Source organism: Stegostoma tigrinum, chromosome 30, assembly GCF_030684315.1.
Source record: "Stegostoma tigrinum isolate sSteTig4 chromosome 30, sSteTig4.hap1, whole genome shotgun sequence".
NCBI classification, from domain to species: Eukaryota; Metazoa; Chordata; class Chondrichthyes; order Orectolobiformes; family Stegostomatidae; genus Stegostoma; species Stegostoma tigrinum.
The window spans coordinates 35,230,258-35,249,521 of record NC_081383.1 but is presented as its reverse complement, the minus strand read 5'-3'; positions in this window follow the sequence as shown (position 1 = coordinate 35,249,521).

Here is a 19,264-nt window from a genome sequence, read left to right as displayed (position 1 = left end):
ATTCACCAGTTCAGTACCAAGACAGCAGAAAGTAATTCCAACCAAAGAGTCTATCTAATTAGAGGCAAATATTATGAGGCTGAACTGCTACAGTTTGGGAGATAACACCTGGGGATGTGGGCGCCTCCTTGGTCTCTGGGTCCTCAGATATTATCTGAGCTAAATCTCGACTTCTGCCAAACATAACTGGTTCTCCCTCATAAAACCTCACACAGTAGGTTCTAGTCTTACCGCTCGACAGCAGCTAGGCAAACTTATCTCAAATTCCAGTTTGCCCATGCAATGATAGAGAACCATAGACATAGGGGAATCTGTTCAAGGTTTCAAAGTTGGGCCTGTATAAATAAATTGACAATTTGTTTGGGTTATATAGCGAGAAAGGACCACAGGTTACCAGTTTAAGTTGCATAAGGCTAGATCTTGGTGAGATGCCTTGGAAATTGATGGACTTGATGAACAGAATTCCTGCTGGTGTGTTGAACTTTGAATGACTAATGTAAAAGCTGGACCAGATTCTAGCTAGCTTAGGGATCAGTTCATACAACAGGCTAGCTCTTCATAGCACTGTCAGGGCCAGAGTGATGGGCATCTCCAGGAATTTCCTCCCAAAATTGGCCTGAGCTTTTATCTGATTTTTTTTGCCTCTCCCAGGAAAATAAATTTTGACAGAAGCAGGAGATGTGTCTGCTGTAATATATAAGGTTTGAGCGTGTTTGGCGGGTTTTCTGATCGACTAGGCAAGGGAGAAGTCAGTCATACAAAGCCAAATTGAGTTTGGATGCAGCAGAGATACTGCTGAACAGATTGTTTGTTTGTATGCTGCAATGCATCCAATATGGGACGGTCATCTGAATCTATCAGAGTCATTTCCAGTCCACCACTGTACAGATGAACACCCAACTCTGTGTGTCATGGGATTTTTAGTTGCACATGAGACACGAGTATCACTAGCTAAGACAGTGTTTATTGCCCAAGCCTAATTGCACTTGAAAAGGTGGTGGTGAGCTGAATTCTTTCATTGCAGCTCTAAAGAGGAGAGGATATAAAACATATCTTCAGCACATTTACAAAGGGAGCTTCAGGATTTTCACTCTGTGGCAGTGAAATAACAGCAATATAGTCCCAAGTTAAGATGCAGTATGGAGGGGTTTTTATGCTGATAATGTTAGCTTGCACCTGCTGCCCTTCTCAGAGGTCGAGGTTATGTTTAGGAAAGTACGGTTGAAGGAGCTTTGGTGCGTTGTTGCAGTTCACCTAATAGATGGCACAGTTTTCCACTGTGCATCGATAGTGAAAGGGGTGAATGCTAAAGGTGATGAATGTAGTGTCAATCGAGTTGGCTGCTTTGTCCTGGATGCTGTAAGTTTCGTGGGCGTTCCTGGGGCTGCACTCATCCAGGCAAGTGGAGAGTATATCACACTCTTGACTTGTTCAGTTGAAGTCATAGAATCATAAAGCACAGAAAAAGACCCTTCAGTCCAACTCACCCATGCCAGCAAGACATCCCAATCTGACCTAGTCCCATTTGCCAGCATTTGGCCCATATTCGTCTAAACGCTTCTTATTCATATCCCCAGTCAGATGCCTTTTAAATATTGCAATTGTACCAGCCTCCACCACTTCCTCTGGCAGCTCATTCCATACACACACTACCCACTGTGTGAAAAAGTTACCCCTCAGATCCTTTTTAGATCTTTCCTTTCTTACCTTAAACCTATGCCCTCTCGCTAGGATTACTCCACCCTAGGAAAAAGACCTTTGTTATTCACCCTATCCATGACTCATGGGCTGGTTGACAGTATACTGGGGGAGAAGAGGGAGAACATTTGTGTTTGATTTGTGAACTCGTACTGGGAATGATGAGATTTAAGTTGATCACCAACACACATTAGGGAATAAGATAATGTTTCGGCTGGGTGAGGAGGGTCTGGATTATCTCCGCATTCCCTCTATTTCTTTTTATCGGCAGTAGTCCGCAAATAGCAGTGAATTCCAGAACTGAAATTCAATGCAGTGATCTGTGTAGATACACCCATCGCTATGACTGGAGCATGAGAGGGGCTGTGCTGAGCAGCTTAGAGGGAACGTCAATTGTCTTTCCTATTTAAAATCGCCTCAGTTGGCCACAATAAATGTGTACTTTCTTTTTAGCACAAGGTTATACCTGTCTCTAATGAGAATTTTGTTATCTGATGTCTACTGTATCAGTAAGGAGCCAATTACAAGATCTTCTTGAGGGAAAGAAAGAACAATTCCATTATCTGCTAACCCTGAGGAAAACAATAAAGAAGTGATGCTAAGGGTACAGCCTCTGAGACACCCGCGCGCGTGCACACACACACACTCACTCACACACACACACTCACACACACACACACACGCACACACACACACACTCACACACACACACACGCACACACACACACACACACACACACACACACACACTCACACACACACACACACACACACGCACACTCACACACACACACACACACACACACACACACACACACACACTCACTCACACACACACACTCACACACACACACACGCACGCACACACACACACACACACTCACACACACTCACACACACACACTCACACGCACACACACGCACACACACACACACACACACACACACACACTCACACACAGAGACAAACATAGGCAAACTCATATCTTCACACACAGAGAGGCAAACACAGACACACACATACACCCACACGTACACCCACACAGACACAGACACAAACACAAACTCAGATATCTTTTTAACCTGAGATCAAGATTGTTTAATCGATATCCTCCATCCTTGGCAGTACCAAATGTTTCAGATCTCTTTAAGTTCTCCTTCTCCAGACAACTGTTTCCAGTTTAAGTTGTCATTGGGTGTTTTGTGCTGCCAGTGGTAAGAGAGGCTGACCTTGCTTCAATTGTGTAGTCAGAAATTCATCACTTTTGCTTTGCTAAAAGCAATTCCTTGAAACATAATAAAATGTGAGGCTGGATGAACACAGCAGGCCCAGCAGCATCTCAAGAGCACAAAAGCTGACGTTTCGGGCCTAGACCCTTCATCAGAGAGGGGGATGGGGAGAGGGAACTGGAATAAATAGGGAGAGAGGGGGAGGCGGACCGAAGATGGAGAGTAAAGAAGATAGGTGGAGAGAGTATAGGTGGGGAGGTAGGGAGGGAATAGGTCAGTCCAGGGAAGACAGACAGGTCAAGGAGGTGGGATGAGGTTAGTAGGTAGCTGGGGGTGCGGCTTGGGGTGGGAGGAAGGGATGGGTGAGAGGAAGAACCAGTTAGGGAGGCAGAGACAGGTTGGACTGGTTTTGGGATGCAGTGGGTGGGGGGGAAGAGCTGGGCTGGTTGTGTGGTGCAGTGGGGGGAGGGGACGAGCTGGGCTGGTTTTGGGATGCGGTGGGGGAAGTGGAGATTTTGAAGCTGGTGAAGTCCACATTGATACCATTGGGCTGCAGGGTTCCCAAGCGGAATATGAGTTGCTGTTCCTGCAAACTTCGGGTGGCATCATTGTGCACTGCAGGAGGCCCATGATGGACATGTCATCTAAAGAATGGGAGGGGGAGTGGAAATGGTATGCGACTGGGAGGTGCAGTTGTTTATTGCGAACTGAGCGGAGGTGTTCTGCAAAGCGGTCCCCAAGACTCCGCCTGGTCTCCCCAATGTAGAGGAAGTCACACCGGGTACAGTGGATGCAGTATACCACATTGGCAGATGTGCAGGTGTACCTCTGCTTAATGTGGAAAGTCATCTTGGGGCCTGGGATAGGGGTGAGGGAGGAGGTGTGGGGGCAAGTGTAGCATTTCCTGCCGTTGCAGGGGAAGGTGCTGGGTGTGGTGGGGTTGGAGGGGAGTGTGGAGCGAACAAGGGAGTCATGGAGAGAGTGGTCTCTCCAGAAAGCAGACAGGGGTGGGGATGGAAAAATGTCTTGGGTGGTGGGGTCGGATTGTAGATGGCGGAAGTGTCGGAGGATGATGCGTTGTATCCGGAGGTTGGTGGGGTGGTGTGTGAGAACGAGGGGGATCCTGTTTGGGCGGTTGTGGAGGGGGCGGGGTGTGAGGGATGTGTTGCAGGAAATGCGGGAGACGCGGCCAAGGGCGTTCTCGACCACTGTGGGGGGAAAGTTGTGGTCCTTGAAGAACTTGGACATCTGGGATGTGCGGGAGTGGAATGCCTCATCGTGGGAGCAGATGCGGCGGAGGCAGAGGAATTGGGAATAGGGGATGGAATTTTTGCAGGAGGGTGGGTGGGAGGAGGTGTATTCTAGGTAGCTGTGGGAGTCGGTGGGCTTGAAATGGACATCAGTTACAAGCTGGTTGCCTGAGATGGAGACTGAGAGATCGAGGAAGGTGAGGGATGTGCTGGAGATGGCCCAGGTGAACTGAAGGTTGGGGTGGAAGGTGTTGGTGAAGTGGATGAACTGTTCGAGCTCCTCTGGGGAGCAAGAGGCAGCGCCGATACAGTCATCAATGTAACGGAGGAAGGGATGGGGTTTGGGGCCTGTGTAGGTGCGGAAGAGGGACTGTTCCACGTAACCTACAAAGAGGCAGGCATAGCTGGGGCCCATGCGGGTGCCCATGGCCACCCCCATAGTCTGTAGGAAGTGGGAGGAATCGAAAGAGAAGTTGTTGAGGGTGAGGACGAGTTCGGCTAGGCGGATGAGGGTGTCGGTGGAGGGGGACTGGTTGGGCCTGCGGGACAGGAAGAAGCGGAGGGCCTTGAGGCCATCTGCATGCGGAATGCAGGTGTATAGGGACTGGATGTCCATGGTGAAAATGAGGTGTTGGGGGCCAGGGAATTGGAAGTCCTGGAGGAGGTGGAGGGCGTGGGTGGTGTCACGGACGTAGGTGGGGAATTCCTGGACCAAAGGGGAGAAAATGGAGCCCAGATAGGTGGAGATGAGTTAGGTGGGGCAGGACCAGGCTGAGACGATGGGTCGACCAGGGCAGGCAGGTTTGTGGATTTCGGCAACCCATTTTCTCCCCTTTGGTCCAGGAACTCCCTACCTACGTCCATGACACCACCCACGCCCTCCACCTCCTCCAGGACTTCCAATTCCCTGGCCCCCAACACCTCAGTTTCACCATGGACGTCCAGTCCCTATACACCTGCATTCTGCATGCAGATGGCCTCAAGGCCCTCCGCTTCTTCCTGTCCCGCAGGCCCAACCAGTCCCCCTCCACCGACACCCTCATCCGCCTAGCCGAACTCGTCCTCACCCTCAACAACTTCTCTTTCGATTCCTCCCACTTCCTACAGACTATGGGGGTGGCCATGGGCACCCGCATGGGCCCCAGCTATGCCTGCCTCTTTGTAGGTTACGTGGAACAGTCCCTCTTCCGCACCTACACAGGCCCCAAACCCCATCCCTTCCTCCGTTACATTGATGACTGTATCGGCGCCGCCTCTTGCTCCCCAGAGGAGCTCGAACAGTTCATCCACTTCACCAACACCTTCCACCCCAACCTTCAGTTCACCTGGGCCATCTCCAGCACATCCCTCACCTTCCTCGATCTCTCAGTCTCCATCTCAGGCAACCAGCTTGTAACTGATGTCCATTTCAAGCCCACCGACTCCCACAGCTACCTAGAATACACCTCCTCCCACCCACCCTCCTGCAAAAATTCCATCCCCTATTCCCAATTCCTCTGCCTCCGCCGCATCTGCTCCCACGATGAGGCATTCCACTCCCGCACATCCCAGATGTCCAAGTTCTTCAAGGACCACAACTTTCCCCCCACAGTGGTCGAGAACGCCCTTGGCCGCGTCTCCCGCATTTCCTGCAACACATCCCTCACACCCCGCCCCCGCCACAACCGCCCAAACAGGATCCCCCTCGTTCTCACACACCACCCCACCAACCTCCGGATACAACGCATCATCCTCCGACACTTCCGCCATCTACAATCCGACCCCACCACCCAAGACATTTTTCCATCCCCACCCCTGTCTGCTTTCTGGAGAGACCACTCTCTCCGTGACTCCCTTGTTCGCTCCACACTCCCCTCCAATCCCACCACACCCAGCACCTTCCCCTGCAACGGCAGGAAATGTTACACTTGCCCCCACACCTCCTCCCTCACCCCTATCCCAGGCCCCAAGATGACTTTCCACATTAAGCAGAGGTTCACCTGCACATCTGCCAATGTGGTATACTGCGTCCACTGTACCCGGTGTGACTTCCTCTACATTGGGGAAACCAAGCGGAGGCTTGGGGATCGCTTTGCAGAACACCTCCGCTCGGTTCTCAATAAACAACTGCACCTCCCAGTCGCAAACCATTTTCACTCCCCCTCCCATTCTTTAGACGACATGCCCATCATGGGCCTCCTGCAGTGCCACAATGAGGCCACCTGAAGTTTGCAGGAACAGCAACTCATATTCCGCTTGGGAACCCTGCAGCCCAATGGTATCAATGTGGACTTCACCAGCTTCAAAATCTCCCCTTCCCCCACCGCATCCCTAAACCAGCCCAGCTCGTCCCCTTCCCCCATTGCACCACGCAACTAGCCCAGCTCTTCCCCTCCACCCACTGCATCCCAAAACCAGTCCAACCAGTCTCTGCCTCCCTAACCTGTTCTTTCTCTCACCCATCCCTTCCTCCCACCCCAAGCCGGATCTCCATCTCCTACCTACTAACCTCATCCCACCTCCTTGACCTGTCCGTCTTCCCTGGGCTGACCTATTCCCTCCCTACCTCCCCACCTATACTCTCCTCTCCACCTATCTTCTTTTCTCTCCATCTTTGGTCCGCCTCCCCCTCTCTCCCTATTTATTCCAGAACCCTCCCCCCCATCCCCCTCTCTGATAAAGGGTCTAGGCCCGAAACGTCAGCTTTTGTGCTCCTGAGATGCTGTTGGGCCTGCTGTGTTCATCCAGACTCACATTTTATTGTCTTGGATTCTCCAGCATCTGCAGTTCCCATTGTCTCTGAGACAGATCAGAATGTCCTGTTTCAATGGCACCTGTGAATATTGCAAACATCTTTTAGTTCTTTGTGTCACTGGGCTCTGTCCTTCCTGATAGAGCAAAGAGAGGGTGAGAGAATCTTCTCCAGTTCAAATTTCCCAACTGCACCCTCTCACATTCAAGTCCAAATCATTAATGTATGAAACAAACAGTAGGGGCCCCAACATCGAGGCCTGCGGAGCACCGCTTGAAGCAGCTTTCCATATGCAAGTGCAGCTGTCGAACATTACTCTGTTTGCTGGCGCTAAGCCAAAGTTGGATCCAACTCTCTAGGGTTCTGTGCTGCCATTTTCAGTCGAAAGCTGCAAGGGCCCTCAATCTCACCTCATCTCTGGAATTCAGCTGTTTTGCCCATATTTGGATCAGGGTTGTAAATAAGGTCAGGGGCTCAATACCTTGATAAAACCCAAACTGAATATGAGTGAGCAGTTTCGAGGTGATTGATGGCTGCTTGATTACATTCTCAATCACAACTTCTGTGATGGTGATGACGACTTCGGTAATAATAAAGTGTAGACTGAAGTAGCAGTTTTTGGATGGATTAGGTTGGCCTGCTTCGGATAGACTGGACTCAACAGGGCAATTTTACTACTAGATCACTCAGTTAGGTGGGAAGAACCCACTGTCTCCTATTTTGATCTACTCCTGTATGATAAATTTTCCATGTTGGAGATGAAACCTACAATTACCAAGTTTGGAAATGATGGATTCAGACAGATAAATAGACAAACCAGCCTATGTTTCAAGGATAATGGGAACTGCAGATGCTGGAGAATCCAAGATAATAAAATGTGAGGCTGGATGAACACAGCAGGCCAAGCAGCGTCTCAGGAGCACAAAAGCTGACGTTTCGGGCCTAGACCCTTCATCAGAGAGGGGGATGGGGAGAGGGAACTGGAATAAATAGGGAGAGAGGGGGAGGCGGACCGAAGATGGAGAGAAAAGAAGATAGGTGGAGAGAGTATAGGTGGGGAGGTAGGGAGGGGGATAGGTCAGTCCAGGGAAGACGGACAGGTCAAGGAGGTGGGACGAGGTTAGTAGGTAGGAGATGGAGGTGCGGATTGGGGTGGGAGGAAGGGATGGGTGAGAGGAAGAACAGGCTAGGGAGGCAGAGACAGGTTGGACTGGTTTTGGGATGCAGTGGGTGGAGGGGAAGAGCTGGGCTGGTTGTGTGGTGCAGTGGGGGGAGGGGACGAACTGGGCTGGTTTTGGGATGCGGTGGGGGAAGGGGAGATTTTGAAGCTGGTGAAGTCCACATTGATGCCATTAGGCTGCAGGGTTCCCAAGCGGAATATGAGTTGCTGTTCCTGCAACCTTCGGGTGGCATCATTGTGGCACTGCAGGAGGGCCATGATGGACATGTCATCTAAAGAATGGGAGGGGGAGTGGAAATGGTTTGCAACTGGGAGGTGCAGTTGTTTATTGCAAACCGAGCGGAGGTGTTCTGCAAAGCGGTCCCCAAGCCTCCGCTATGGCCTCCGATTAAACCCCAGTACCTCAACAATACCCTCGGGCTTTAAAATGCATATTTTGTTTATTTTTTAACTTTCAAATTGTGCTTGTGTGTATTTGCTTTCATGTCTTCATTATTTTTCTTTGGGCTAACAAGTGGTGAAATTATTCTTCCCTTTACCCATGAAAATGTTTCTTGCTTCTGGTGAATTAACAAATGAACTAATTAATTAATTGCAGTAATGGATTGTTACATCATCGAATCATAGTTTATAGAGATATACAGCATAGAAACAGACCCTTTGGACCAGCTTGTCCATGCTGACCAGACATCCCAAATCAATCTTGTCCCATTTGCCAACATTTGGCCCATATCCCTTCAATCCTTTCCTGTTGATGTACCCAATCAGGTGTCTTTAAATGTTGTAATTGTACCAGCCTCCACCATTTCCTCTGGCAGCTCATTTCATATGTTCACCTAAAAGGAACATAAAATCTTTGTTGCAGCTAACCAAGGAAGGGAAATAATTTTGACCTTTTAATCCGAACAAATGGGAACTAATAGAAAGAAGTTTGTTGTTCTTGTAGATTGACTGAAATAATCAGAACTACTTCAGCTTATGAGTTTCTCAACAGTGACACTCTAGCATTGGAGAACGCCTCCAGTCTGTAATAACAACAATTTACTGTCAATGCTTGAGATCTGAAATAAAAGCAGAAACTGCTGGAGAAACTCAGCAGGTTTGGCTGCATCTGTGGAGACAGAAACAGAGTTAATGATGCAGATCAAATATGATTCTTTTTCAGAAGAGCCTTCTTGCAAAGAAGAATATTGGACTTGAAATGTTAACTCTGCTGCTGGGTTTTTACAATACATTCTGTTCTTAATTCACATTCCAAGCCAATTGCTGCACTACAGGCTCTGCAAAAATATGTAAGCTTTTTCTCATTGCTGTTGTCAATGAGGCCCTCGCTCCCATTATATAACGGGTTTGTGTGCCAGTCCTGTAGTCTTTCAGTTTTGGGTAAAAGATTCCAATACCAAATACTTGAGACGTATTTTATTCAAACATTTTTTGGGTGCCTGTATTCTGTTTCACCTCTTTTGGTTCAACTACATCAGAGTTCTTTGTACACAGATGGCACTGGGTTGACAGCACAGTCCCTGAGTAATCATCAGCTCCTGAATTTTAGCAAGAACAGTGACAGTCACCAATAGAATTATGCAATTTATCCGCAATCATTTTGGGTGAGTCTTGATGTGTGGACATTATGAACACAGGAATGAGACGTGGCGATATACCAATTCAGGCCTGTTTTATCATGATTCAATCAGATCTGACCTGAAGCATAACTCTATTTATGCGTCCTTGATTTATTGTCCTTCTTACCTTTACTGACAACAATTGATCGATCATAGTGTTGAAAGCTTCCATTCTCCCAGCCTTTAGGGAGGGAAAGACCCAGTTTTCCATGCTGTGCTTTCAGATTTCACTCCTAAGTGACCAACAGTCGCTTGTTGTGGATTACTGCAGTAGACATATTCATTTATCTGTGTCTACTTTATTTAATCCCTTTATATTTTAAGCATCTCAAATAAATCATCCTTCAACCTTTTAATCTCAAAGGCATACAATCCCAGATAAATGCTGGCTGTCCTTGTAGAGTGGCCATTTCAGGACTGGTATAAATCTGGTGAAGCGAAATTGTTCTCCAAATCAATTTGTCCTTTCTGAGGTTCTGTTCCCAAATGCTCAGGGGTTTGCGTTTGAATCCCACCACAGCAGATGGTGGAACTTGTATTCAATAAGTATCTTGAGTTAAATGATGATCACAAATCCATTGCTGATTGTTGGAGAAGCCCATCTGGTTCACTAATGTCCTTTAGGAGAGGAAACTCCCATCCTCACCTGGTTTGGCCTACATGTAACTCCAGACCCACAGAAATGTGGTTGACTCTTAACTGCCCCTTCTGGGCAATAAATGCTGGCCTAGTCAGCGACATCTTCATCCCACGAATGAATAAAAAAAATTTTAAGAAATGTGCTCACTTAATGGGGCTGCTCTTTGTGCGTAAACCTGCAGTTGTTCTGAAGTACTGAAACTGGCATTTTGAAAACTCTCACTTTTAGCTTCGAGGTGGGCTCTCCATATTATTAAATCATTGAGGAAATGGAACACCTCTGCTGGAGCTGCCATGTCTGTGGGCTGCCATACCCTGGGGTGCGTCATTGGATATTTTCTTCTTTTTGTTGAATTGTTTTGATTCTGTGTTTTCCTCTCCAGAATTTTACCTCTTCGTGGCTGGACTACCAAGATTTTTTTTGAGGGTTTTTAATCACTCATTCTTCAAAGTTATTCCATTCTGTAGCCCTGTCATTAAAATCCCCTGCCTTTGAAATCTTCAGCTGCGTCCCTTGTTCTCTGATTTAACATCAGATCCAGGCTCTGGAGGCATTTGTCCCAAGCTGCCACCGTGTTTTATCTCGACTGTTCGCTGCACATTGACATTCTGGTTTGGACTATCTTGGGCTGTGGGTTTCTGCACATGTACTGTTCCTGAGGCTGCTTGATCCTGATTTCTATGTAAGACTCTTCAGCTCCTATGTATGGTGATACTCCTTTAATTACACCTGTACATAGCAGGCAATAAAATACTGTCCTCTAATGTCTAAGATGGCTCCCTTCATACGGTCATTCTAGACCAGTGGGCGGATGCTTGAGGACCGCTTTGTAGAACACCTCCGCTCAGTTTGCAATAAACAACTGCACCTCCCAGTCGCGAACCATTTTAACTCCCCCTCCCATTCCTCAGACGACATGCCCACCATGGGCCTCCTGCAGTGCCACAATGATGCCACCCGAAGGTTGCAGGAACAGCAACTCATATTCTGCTTGGGAGCCCTGCAGCCCGATGGTATCAATGTGGGCTTCACAAGCTTCAAAATCTCCCCTCCCCCCACTGCATCCCAAAACCAGCCCAGCTCGTCCCTGCCTCCCTAACCTGTTCTTCCTCTCACCTATCCCCTCCTCCCACCTCAAGCCGTACCTCCATTTCCTACCTACTAACCTCATCCCGCCCCCCTGACCTGTCCGTTCTCCACGGACTGACCTATCCCCTCCCCACTTCCCCACCTATACTCTCCTCTCCCCCTATCTTCGCCTCTATCCATCTTTGGTCCGCCTCCCCCTCTTTCCCTATTTATTTCAGAACCCTCTCGCCGTCCCCCTTTTCTGATGAAGGGTCTAGGCCCGAAACGTCAGCTTTTGTGCTCCTAAGATGCTGCTTGGCCTGCTGTGTTCATCCAGCTTCACACTTTGTTATCTTAGTGTCATATTGCTGTCAGATTCACTTGATCAGTTACATCCTTATGATTTCCATGAATCTCATTATGACACACACTCAGTGTCTTTTCCCAGGGTAGGGGAGTCCAAAACTAGAAACATTGATTTAAGGTGAGAGGAGAAAAATTTGAAAGGGACTTAAGGGGCAACTTTTTCACACAGAGGCTAGTGAGTGTGTGGAATGAGCTGCCAGAGGAAGTGGGGGAGGCTGGTACAATTACAACATTTAAAAGGCAACTAAAGGATTCCATGAATAGGAAGGGACATGGGCTAAATGCTAGCAAATGGGATTAGATTAATTTAGAATATCTGGCTGGCATGGACAAGTTGGATCGAAGGGTCTGTTTTTGTTCTGTACAACTCTATGACTCTAAGGAGATGACCAAATGGAGAGGCAGCCTCAGTGCTCTTGTTTCCAACTCTCCTTCCCCCGTCTTTCTGTGACTCCGACCATCTGCCACATGACTTCTCTGTAGCCCAGATCCTCACCAGACTGGGGTGAGGGGGACAATTCCTTTCAGTTTCCAGCCATAGCCTCCTTTGTGGCACAGCTGAGCACAAGAGCTACCGGTCTCTGATTGGCCACTGCAGCTGAGCCTCAGTCTGAGGTGATGCTGGGCAACTATGATAGGGCGGGCTATGCCAAAGCTGTGGTTGGTCAGAGAGGGGTCCACACCTGGAGTATTGCACAAGGAAGGCAGCTGCACTAAGATCTGGAAACTATCTGGAACATTGCAGTCAGCCATTAAATAACAGCCCTTAATAGGCCAAAAATAAGGTCAATTAACTTCTGGACCTATCATCTCCCTTCTTCATTCTATCTTCAGGAAAATGACCTGGGGTTGCTGCAGCCAGGGAACTGGCATTACCACTATTCTCTGTGCCTACCCCATTTCTCTTCATATTCCTTCAGGGATGAGGGTGTTGTTGGCTGGGCCTGCATTTGTTGTCCGTCCCTAGTTGCCTCTTGAGAAGGTGCCTTGAGAGATAAGTTGCCTTCTTGAACCATTCTAGTCCATTTGCTTTGGGTTGACTCAATGCCATTAGGGAGGGGAGTCCAGGGTTTTGACCCAGTGACAATGAAGGAAGACTGATATATTTCCAAGTCAGGATGGTGAGTGACTTGAGCACCTGCAGTTGGTGATGTTCCCATGTATCTGCTGCCCATGTGCGGTCATGGGTTTGGAAGGTGCTGTTTGAGGATCGTTTGTGAATTTTGGGTGAATTGATGCCTTATGGATTCTGCCCAATGCCTCACACTGCAGATTCACTTTATCCTGTGCGGTCTATGCTGAAGTCAGACCCTCATTGCTGCTGATCTGTGAAATTACTGTTTGCTTGCCAAGTTACTTCAGAAGTGTTCTGCGGCATAAGTGAGGAGCACTGTGAGACACCAAACAGCTTGCTGCGCTATGTCGGTTAGGTCTTCCCATCATAATTAATGAGGTACTCTTTGACTGCTGATGCATTGTGCCCATGATTAAATGCAAAATATGAAATCGCAATAATTATGTCAAAACTAGGATCAATGCCAAAATAACCATTTTATTATGAGTGTTAGAGGTCAACCCATTACCACAGGCAGAATAATTCTGCCATTAATATTTTGCTCCTGGGTTCCGTGATTTTAAAATGTTCATGACATCTGCACTTACTGCAGCCTTCTTAAGGGAATGCAATCATAATTATTACCATAATAATTAAATTTGATGCTTTGACTGTTTAGACTTGAAATGCTCTTATAAAACAGCTATTTTTCACTGTCAACTTAATGTTGCCATTCATTTGTATCCTCGTGAGACAGTATTCCCCAGCCCACATCCCCAAAATGCCTGCATAAAACTATTCTCAAAGGAAATTATTGAAAATTTGTGTAGCAATGACAACCATTCTTGCAGTTCAATAGGTAACATGCCACCTATTGTGTTCTTCAGGTGGATGAAGACATTTTAATATAAATTACTAATTCGAAAGACACAAATTAATCAAGGGCAGTAGCATGCATATGTTAAGGGTATGTCATATCTTACAAACCTATTGGCATTTTTCGAGGCAGCCTGAGGAAGAGCGATGAGGACAGCACGCTTGAAGTAGTCTTCAGATATTTTTCAAGACTTTGAAAGGACCCATGTGGCAGACAGGTCAGAAAATTAAACTACTGCATGAGGCACTGAGTGAATTATCGCCCCCAGTTTAGGGTGAGAGAAAATTGGGCAGGTGTGGGCTGAACAAGGTTCGGCAACATCGCACAAATAAAATAGTGAACTGACGCTTTGCCTGCCTTCTAGGTTGGATTCCAAAGATCCCATAGAGCTATTTAAATAAACACCTAGCAATACCACAAAGCAACAAATTATTTTTCTCATCTGCTTCTTGCAGTGCCTTTGCTATGTTCCATCTGGCTGGGTCAGTTGCCTTTCAACAAGAGCTATTACATTTATTGAAAAAAAGAGTGATTGGTGGTCTTGATGACATGCTATGGGGTGTCCTGAGGATTATACAATATTATATATAAATGAAAAAATCATCAAACAACCAACAGGACAAACAGTGAGCAGAAGCTCCTTGTTCCTCAAAGAGTTTGAATTCCAGTGATCAAGACCAAACTTATACTTAAGAATGAAACATTTGCAGGGCAACAAGGAGTGAGCAGTTGGATAATTCTTACAAAGTGTCAAGCATGATTGGATAGCCTGAATGGTGTCCTTCTGAGCTGTGAGATTCCTTGGTTCTTTCCCACTGCAGACAGCCATTTAGACAGCTTTATTATGGTTGGCTACTTCAAAAGTTGTTTAGGTTCTGTGCCATAACCTGATGTTTTTATGAACCATATTGAATCAGAGACTTCAGGTTAGGGATTGGCTGATTTCTCCATTTGACTATAATTGCGTTTTCAATCTTGAGTGTAGTGTTGTGTTGCAGGAGATGAGAAACAGCTTCTGTCTCAATGAGAAGTCTGAACTGGACCAGTGAGAAAGCATGATAATAATTCTGTGGGTGTGCAACCATCAGTCTGCTGAACTGTAGTACTTCTGACACAGACTGAAGACATGCTTTAAGTGTTGGAAGAGTTGGGAATTATAAAATTCTGTATTCTGCTTGGATTCATGTCTTCCCTTCTCTCCTCATCCATTTTTAGGAGTAATGTTGGTACAGTCAGTTTGACCCATGTTGCTCTCATCATTTTGCATATCTGCTGACTAAACCCAAGTTATAATACAAGTGCTGCATAAGTCATTACTTTAGCTGATCTGATTTCTCATTATATCTATGCTGGATTAAATCAAGAACACAATCAAGTATTAACCTTACAGACCCATATGCAGCACTTTTCAATATTAGCAAAACAATCTATTTTAATAAATTATGAACTTGCATTTATATATCGTTCTACGTCCTCAGGATTTACCAAAGCATCGTTGAAATATAGTCCTTTATTTGTTGTAGGCGACATCCGAAAGTGAGTTTCCAAGATTCTTTAAATAACATCGAAATGATCGATCATGTGGTGTTAATTAAAGGAAGAAGATTGTACCAGGTATGGAAGAGTCTGCACAGAGGGGAGGGGAGAGCAACTGGACGGGAGGTAATTAATGTGAAAAATGGAACTACCAGTGTCCTGCTAATGGTAATAGTCTAATATTCGATCGCTCAACAGTACAACACATTAGAAGTTATGTGGCAGACATTAGCAAACCAAACCGATTTGTGTGTGTGCAGCTACAAACACACATCAGACTAACAACCAGTCAGACTTACAACACTGTATACAGACTGGACTTGGCGTTCTTAAAGGCAAACTCTCCCAAAAACAAGTTATACATGTAATGTAATAAAATGTGAGGCTGGATGAACACAGCAGGCCCAGCAGCATCTCAGGAGCACAAAAGCTGACGTTTCGGGCCTAGACCCTTCATCACTTATACATGTAATGTCCTCCTTTCCAAAAGGAACAGTAACTATTCACAATTTTTTTTATTGTTCATTGATGGTATGAGGGTGTCTTTAATGAGGCAGCATTTATTGACCAGAGGGTAGTTAAGATTCAACCGCGTTGCTGTGGGTCTGGAGTCCTATTTAGGCCAGACCAAGTCAGGATGGCAGTTTCCTTCTCTAAAGGATATTAGTAAACCAGATGGGCTTTTCCTGATAATCAATTCATGGTTATCAGTTGACCCTTAATTCCACATAGTTATTGAATTCAATTTGCACCATCTGCCGCGGCAAGATTCAAACCCAGATCCCCAGATCATTAAGTGGGTCTCTGGGTTAACAGTCCAGCAATAATACCACTGAGCCATTGCCCTTCTAATGATGTGAGTCTAACTCCCTGTAACATTTTGATAATTTGCTGATACAGTCAGATCTTACGATGGTGACTTTGTCTGGAGGACTGGAAGCTTCCTTCATGGACTGCAGTTCCTGTTCCACAATGGCTTTCCACAATGCAGTGAAGCCAAGTTTTATTCCAGATTAGCCACTGACTTATCTCATTCCTGAAGCTGTTCGAGTGGTTCAAATATTCTTGTCATTTACTTTGCTCCTTAACAGCTTCCAACTCATTTTGAACCCTTTAGTTTTGCACCTTGGGCTGTTCTAATTCTGTCAAGATTTTATCCTTCTGTTAATCCAATGTGCTTCCTCCTTCATAATTTCCTCCAGTGACTACCCAGCCTCACCAAAATTTTCTTTTGTTTTCTTTGAAACCTGGGCTTCTTTCACTTACTACTCCTGTGATTGTTTTCCTCTATGTCCTGTTTGAGTTCTTCCACTTGGATTTCAGTGTTGGCATTTATTTCTGAAAGGATTGTCTAATAAAGCTTCTGAGAGTACGATGTATTTCCAGCGGTTCATGCCAGTCTGACATTTTCCCCAGCAATGCTCTTAATTTGGGTTGACATTTCTCTAGCTGCTCCCGCTAAGCTTGATCTATTTTACATGTGAAATTGATCCAAATCTTCCTGCACTGATGGTCAGAGCTCATAGTTAATCCTGTTTCCATTCTTTATCTTGCATTTCTTCATTGATCCCTCTGAGTTGAATGGAGATATCCCCTAAAGACTTCCATCATCTTACAGGTGGTATTTTCAAATTTGGATATATATTAAGCTAGTGGCTTCGACAGTATGAGTACAAGAGCAGGGAGGAAATGTTGGAGTTGTACAAAGCGTTGGTTCGGCCACAGCTAGAGTGTTGTGTGCAGTTCTGGTCATGTCACTGTAGGAAGGATGTGATGGGGGTTGCAGAGGAGATTCACCAGGATGTTGCCTGGGATGGAAGAAATGAGCTATAAGGAGACACCAGGTATGCTTGGATAATAAAATGTGAGGCTGGATGAACACAGCAGGCCAAGCAGCATCTCAGGAGCACAAAAGCTGACGTTTCGGGCCTAGACCCTTCATCAGAGAGCCTCACATTTTATTATCTTGGAATTCTCCAGCATCTGCAGTTCCCATTATCTCTGATACCAGGTATGCTTGGATTGTTTTATTTAGAGCAGCAAAGACTGAGGGGGAACACGATTGAGGTGTATTAGATTATGAGAGGTATGGACAGGAATAGAGAGGAGCTGTTCCCCTTTGTTGGGGGGGTCAATCGGAATGAGGTATAATTTTAGGGTAAGGGGCAAGGGACTCAGAAGGGTTTGGCGAAAAGATGTTTTCACTCAGAGAGTGGTGGGAACTTGGAATGCATTGCCTGGGAAGGTAGTGGAGGCTGGAAATCTTACAACCTTTAAAATATATTCAGCCGAGTACTTGAAATATCATGATTTTCAAGAACATGGGACAAATGCGGGAAATTGGGATTAGTGGGCCTTTCATGGTAGCTATGTCGATGCAGACTCGACGTATGACTATATGGATAGTTCAAACCTTTCCTCTTGACCTTTGATTTCTCTCTCCACAGCATCCAGCCAAGTTTTCAGCTAGACTAATTCAGAGGAAAGTCTTTCATGTTCATATCTGAGGTGTTTCTTAAATAGTCTGCTGCAGTTCTTATTGTGTCTGACATTTGAAAAATTGCATGACTTGTGACTACTATGAGTTCATGGCATGCTGGGATACCTGCAATGGCTGGTCTAGCGATGCTTCTGATTTGGAACTTTGGGCACATTTAGATGGATTGATTAGCTTTACTCCAGCATTATCCCATCCATGTGGATGAACCAGGGCATTTGGACACTGTTGATCATAATATTCAAATTCTGCTGCTGGTGATAATTATTCCTGGAAACGTTTGAAGCTCTCAACACCTCCACCTCAGCCCCATTTATACAGACAGGGACATGTCCCCAACACTGCTTCCTGAAGTTGATAACCAGCTCCTTGCTTTTCTAATATCAAGGTAGAGATTGTTGTCTTTAGACAATGCCACTGAGCTATCTATCTCTTTCCTGTACTCTGTCTCGTTTTCATTTGAGGTCCAACCCACTGCCGACAATGGTGTCTGGTTGCTACTGATATGTGTCTACTTTTCTTAGTGAGGAGGTCTCATTCCAGGAAGCTGCAGAATTTATGTGATCACTGATGTGGTTTTCAGCTAGTCTTGCCCCTGACTGGTATTGGATATCTTTACTGCTTAAATTTTATATTGAAATGATTCAAATATAAGAAGCACAACTGTTTATCTCCACTGCAGTGGGTGACTTACTCCCACACTGCTGACAAGCACCATGCTTGTGTTTCACACTGTGCCTCACAAAGCCCCTCCTCATCAATACCCCTCCTCGTACATGACCTTTAACTGTCTGGTTGCTGTTCTGACCTTTGTCTTTATGCTCACCAGCCCCAGCCTTTGCATGCCCTGCAAAGCCTGGCCATCCTCCCAGCCCAGTGAGAACCCTGATCAAACTGGCATTGTGTGCCCACCCAAGAGAAGCTCTACATCCTGAACTTTGTCCACAGCATGGACCCAGCCCCACTTACATTATGGGGCCAGAGTACGGATTCAGCCTTTTGATCTTTAAGACAACGTAGACATTGTCTGAGGCATGTCCTATATTTAGGAGATCCATCAGTGGTCGCTCCACTGAAGAGAAATAAGTTGGTGATGCTTCTGATGGTCTTTCTGGTGAAGTTTGGGTCCAGTGATCCTTTTTCAGAATTGATGGTAGCTTGGAAAAGGGTGTTTTTTATACAGAAGATAGGGTGGGGTGGGGAGGGGGTGAATAATAGGTGGAGATAGATCCAAAGGACAGACAAAGGAGTGGTTATCGGTCAGTCTGGGGGAATGGATAGCTGTTAATGGGGACTATTAGCAGCTGACAATGGGTAGTGTGTAGTGGCAGCCCGTCATGTGATTACAATAAAAACCAATTTGCAGATGCTGTAAATCAAGAACAAAAACAAAGTTGCTGGAAAAGCTCAGAACTGAGGAAGATTCACTGGACCCAAAACTCTGTTTTCTCCTTCACAGATGCAGCCAGACCTGCTGAGCTTTTCCAGCAGTTTTGTTTTTGTTCTTGATGTGAT